This window comes from Nuphar pumila, chromosome 3 (genome assembly GCF_984573655.1).
Source record: "Nuphar pumila chromosome 3, dmNupPumi1.hap1.1, whole genome shotgun sequence".
NCBI lineage: Eukaryota > Viridiplantae > Streptophyta > Magnoliopsida > Nymphaeales > Nymphaeaceae > Nuphar > Nuphar pumila.
Genome location: NC_143251.1, coordinates 37,200,107 through 37,205,693, shown reverse-complemented (window position 1 = coordinate 37,205,693; position 5,587 = coordinate 37,200,107). Strand labels below are relative to the sequence as shown.

General features: G+C 36.5%; 1 pseudogene across 1 annotated transcript; it reads left to right on the top strand.

Annotated features, from left to right (window-relative positions):
- The first annotated feature begins 2,107 nt into the window (after positions 1–2,107).
- LOC149842607 (uncharacterized) lies at positions 2,108–3,866 on the top strand (annotated as a pseudogene). The gene is made up of 2 exons (XR_016431079.1): positions 2,108–2,268; positions 2,944–3,866. The product of XR_016431079.1 is annotated as an uncharacterized LOC149842607 (transcript).
- Positions 3,867–5,587: the final 1,721 nt, after the last annotated feature.

Sequence of the window (5,587 nt, the reverse complement as noted above, 5' to 3'; positions counted from 1 at the left end):
TCTTTGGTGCCATACATTCACATCCACATTAAGAACATTATCAATATAATCAGACATAGATGAAATTTTATTCATCTCAAAATCTGAAATTTTAAACAATTTATATTCTTTGTCAAAAACCTCATCAAACAAAAACTTACCATGTTTACCCATAATAACCTTTCCATGTAAGAACCTAACATCAAACCCCTTATTGACCAGTGTTGAAACTAACACTAGGTTTCATCTCATGAATGGTAGAAATAAAACATTTGGTAACAGAACATTATTTCTTGGGGTTTCAATACGATAAGTCTCAACACCCATAACATTAGAGTAGGTGTTGTTCACTATGTACACTTGATGTTCCCTGAGTTTATACTTAACCATATCCACCATTCCTTCCTTGCTTTTGGCTATATGTCACATCGCTCTAGAATCCGTCCACCATACAGAAAGTGCATGGTTTGCATATGAGCATTCTGATATCACGCAAATTATATCATGCATCTCTTTTTGCCTATCATTTTTGTTGTTCCTACTATTGTTTTTGTTCATGCGACTCCAACAATCTTTCTTGAAGTGTTCAGGTTTTCCACACTTAAAACACTTCACTTGGGAGGCAGTTGCTTGTGGTTTACGGAATGTTGAACCCTTTTTCTTATCAAATTTGCCATTATTTTTGAAGAACTTTCTTTTAAAATGTAGGTGCTTAGAAGGACTATGGCTACTATTTGAAGCATCTTTAGCTAAATGTAATTTGCTCTTCTTGTCTTGCTCATATGTTGTTACTCAAATTTTAGCTAAGCTGGCAACTCTTTTCTAATGTCAATTTTTTATAGTTTAACCTAATAACAGTTTGGACAATCTTCTATGAAGATGGGAGGCTATGCAGAATAGTAGATATCTGCATACGATCATGAATCTCATTCTCAACGATGGCAAAGTCCTTTGACATTACTAATATTTTATTCACGTGGTCAACTATATTGTCATTTTCTTTTATCTTACATGAATTATATTGCTCCAAGAGCAATTGAATATGGGTTTTTGAGGTAGTGTCATATTTCTTTGAGATGACTTCAAACATTAACTTTGCAATAGGGTAATCCTCGAACACCCTAATGAGATCATCATTCATGTATGTGAACATGATCATTCTAGCTAACATGTTATCATTTTTATATTTGATATGAGCATTTTTATCTGCTTCAGGAGCTTTGTCACCAGGGTCTCTCATTTCAGTATTCAGAGCATTCTCGATGCCCTCTAAGATAAAAGCAAGCGGAATCTTCCTCTTTCAGATATGGAAATTGATTCCATTCGGTTTATTGGTTTTAGCTAACTCGGTAGCACAGACCCTACTAGTCATTTTCTGATATTTGTTATTATGTATTGATAAGATATGATAAAAATACGTTCAACAACTAACAAAAGGCTAAACAACATAACATTAGCCATGAATACCTGAAATATCATGTTCATAATCAAGAAATACATGATATAAAACATATTTATTAATGCAAATATCAAAAAATATGAAAGAATATTAAGTTCTTCTTGCAATCAAATAGAGGAATATGAGGCAAATTGCACAAAATGGCCACTTTTCTATAATTTCAGAAAAGTTAAAGGTAGTTCTATAAAAAAACAAAAAAGACAGAAACCATAAAATAATAAACAAAACTTTTTGAGTTAATCAGAAAAGTTCAAGAGACTTTCCGTAATTTTTAGAAAATCAGAAGTCTGCCTCAGGTATTTTCTTGTATATAGGTTTCTTTCTGAAATTTACCAGAAATCGAGGCCCCTGTTTTATAAAAATAGAGGGTATAGATGTAAATACGAAATAAATAGAGGGCCGTGTTGTAAATGTATAATATATAAGATATAAGTAGAATTAATAGAAATAATCCGAGGCAAAATAGTAAAAGACCGTAAAGGGATATACCAAGTATTTATCAAAATGATTAGGGGTATAACTATAATTTCATGTAAGAAAAAGTATAAAAATGAAAAAGAGGGCTCTCAAAACTGAATCCCTTTCAATTTTTTTTTTTTGTTTTCATTTTTGGCAGTCATACCTCCAATGCAACCCTAACTAGCGGAGCTTCCTCTGACACAATAAGTCACTAGTGGAGCTTCCTCCAGTGCAACCTCTGACCGGCGGAGCTTCTTTCAGTGCAATAGGTCACCGGTGGAGTTTCCTCCTGTGCAACCTTTGATCGGCGAGAAAACTTTTAGCGCAACCCCTGATCGGCGAGAAAACTCCTCCAGCGGAGTTTCCTGCAGGTAGCCTCCTCGATCCCCTTTTCCCTTTTTTATTTCAGAAAATAGAGCTCGCCGAATTTCGGCAACCTTCAGTGATATTTTTTTGTTTTGTTTTTATTTTGATGTTAAAGCAGAGGTCGTCGGATTTGGCGACCTTCTATGATTTTTTTTCCAGCGACAAACAAAGAACAAAATATTTTTTTTAAATGTAATACAGTAACAAAGGTCACCGAAATTCGGTGACCTTTCTACAGCTAGATGCAGACCCCGATTCGGGATCTACCTTTTCTTAAAAAAGAAAGGGAACCCCAGAAGAAAGAGGGGTTTCCCTCTGCCTCAGATGGGGGCAGACTCTGTAGGATTCCGGTAGAGATCGACACCACACGAGCCCCCCTTTTTCTGATCAATCAGGGTTAAAAAAAAACATTTTGTATATATATATATATATACATATATATATATATATATCTTAACTTGTAAAATTTAATTGTGTAATCAATTTGGTTTCATCTAATTGTTTAAATTTTATTGTTTTTTTAAGAAGTTATTTATTTTCCCTAGATTTTGCCGATAAAAACTCACTCGAGAGAAATAATTTTTTTTGAAAATCTCACAAGAAATTCATAGTCCAGAAATTGCAGTTTTAAACTTTTGTCACTATGATCATAACTTTTGATACGCCTTTCTCTTCCTAAGGAGAAGAAAAAGAAGAAAAGAAGAAAAGAAGAAAAGAAGAAAAGAAGAAAAGAAGAAAAGAAGAAAAGAAGAAGAAGAAGAAAAGAAGAAGAAGAAGAAGAAGAAGAAGAAGAAGAAGAAGAAGAAGAAGAAGAAGAAGAAGCTTATAGCTTAGATGATGAGCATCAGTAGATCCTCTTCTGTTCCGTACCTGAGGAGGGCTCTCTTAGCCGGAATCCGGCAGTTCCCCTTCTCCTCAGAGGCTGCGGCCACGAAATCTCAGTCCCAAAAGCTCGAGCGCATCGCAGACGAGCTGATCAGTCTCACCAAGCTTGAGCGGTACGATTACACCATCCTCTTCCGTCACAAACTAGGGTTCCAGAACTACGGCCCCATGGTCTCCAGCCTCGGCTCCTCGGTGATAGCCTCATCCGGTGGAGCCTCTGCTGCATCTGCGGAGGCGAAGCCTGCCGACAAGACGACGTTCGATATCAGACTCGAGAAGTTCGATGTCTCGACGAAGATCAAGATCATCAAGGAGGTGAGAACGCTCACGGATTTGGGGTTGAAGGAGGCCAAGGATTTTGTGGAGAAGGCACTTGTTGTCATAAAGAAAGGGGCAACGAAGGAGGATGCAGACGCCATTGCTGAGAAGCTCACGGGGTTGGGGGCCTCCATCGTCTTAGAGTGAGCGAACGGTACATTTTTGATGGATTTTTTTTTGTTTTGTTTTTTGCATAATGGAAATCGAAAATCATGGCTATTGGGTTGCAGATGATGTTTTGCTTCTCATCACTTAGAAGGTAAATGTTTCAATTGCTGTAAAGATTGTGGGTAGAGACTCCATGAGATGAGGCTTCTAGAATTGAATGAGATAGTTTTTCACATCTGAATGATGTGATTTCATTCAGTAATGATTTGTTTTTTTTTTCCTCTGATAAAAATGGTGAATATATGACATGCTACTGAATTTTTTTTCTTTTTTCCCTGCAATATCTGTAAATTTTTCAATGTTCCAATTGGGGAAGCTAGTATAACTCGTTTTAATTGGTAATTTCATTGTGTCATGGTTTCAAACATGCATCTTGGGATCACCAATGTGCTCCAATGTTCTACTTCCATGCTGAGTATATGTTGCGGAATTATGCATATTTGCGGAAGATTGGCTGTGACAGTTCTCCGCTACACCATGAAAGGCTGCATCAGTGTGGATGCCTTGATTCTTTGCAGAGATTTTAGATTAGGATCTATCCTGGATAACGAGAACCAGAACAACTCGTGGATGATCAAGACCAGCCCATGCATTAGACTGCATGCTGAACTGCCATTGCTTTCATCTTGTCTCATCCTGCTCTATGCCCCTTTACAGTCATGCTTGCATGCTGCCATTGGCTCATAGCCAAGTTAGCCAACCCACACTGCATGTCTTACATCTTGCATCTCCTGCACTACTGTGCCTGACTCCTGTATCCTCCTACAAGCCCTTTACACTACACTACCATGCAATATCACGTGCTACTATCTGTTGTTGCCAGCCAACAACCTGCATTATGGTGCAAGCTATCCATTCTCTAAACACTGTCATTGTTTTTCAACTTAGTTGACTTATTTTAATTGAATGAGGGATAAATCATAAACTATGAACTGTTTTTAGGCTCTGTTTGGGTGCTGGGAGCTGGAAGGAGTTTATGTATTTTGAAGAGTAGGAGCTAGCTACCGAATCTTAGATTTAGTAGCTACCACCTCTAAGAGGTGGTAGTTGCTAAATCTGGTTTTTAGTGCAAATACAAAGTGGAGACGATCTGACCTTTCTCATTTCCACAAATTACCTTCTCAACATCATTCTCCCAAACAACCTCCACCATAGTAGTTTTACCAGATTTAAAGTTTAAACCCAAATCCTCAACTCCCATCCCAGCTGCCACCTCTGAATCGAGCCTTAGTTTCTTTAGAACAAAAAAAGAAATTTTTTATCAAACTTAAAAGGTCTTGTAGGTAATTCATTTAAAAGACTAAATGAAGACAAAAGTGTTCAAAATTTATTTTGCAATACAAAAAAAACATACACTACTATTCACCCTTCTATATGCACTTCATGGATTTTATGCTACAGTTAATCTGTCAACTTATTTGTTGCTTAGTGGCTATTATGCCATTAGTGAATGACGATTTTTCTTTGTTTTTAACAATTGATATGAAATTTTGTTTTTGTGTCTAGCATACAATAAACTGATGCCATGATTATGTGATGAAGAAAGTTATTTCAAATCACATGAGCATCTTTTGGAAGGTAAACAAATAACCTCTTAATCCTGTGATGCATTAGTAGTATCATATATTACTAGTTTTATATGGCACTTCTTTCAAAGAAAAAAATTGTACAATAATGTAGACTTTTTTAGTTCTAACTTCTAAATTTTCTTATTATTTCCTTCCACCTCAAATGAACATAAAAATCCTTCATTTCTTGCTTTTGCTTTCCTCAAGCTTCCACACAACACATTGGTACTTTTGTCACTACATTTGTGCCCTCTAGGTACCTTTTTTATTTTTGATTGGAAAGCTTAGGGATACTCCCATGGGATTCAAATGTCAGGTGTGTTGGTCATGATAGTGTTACCTTATGGATCCCAATGTACTTTAGAATACGTCTCATGAGCCAAGA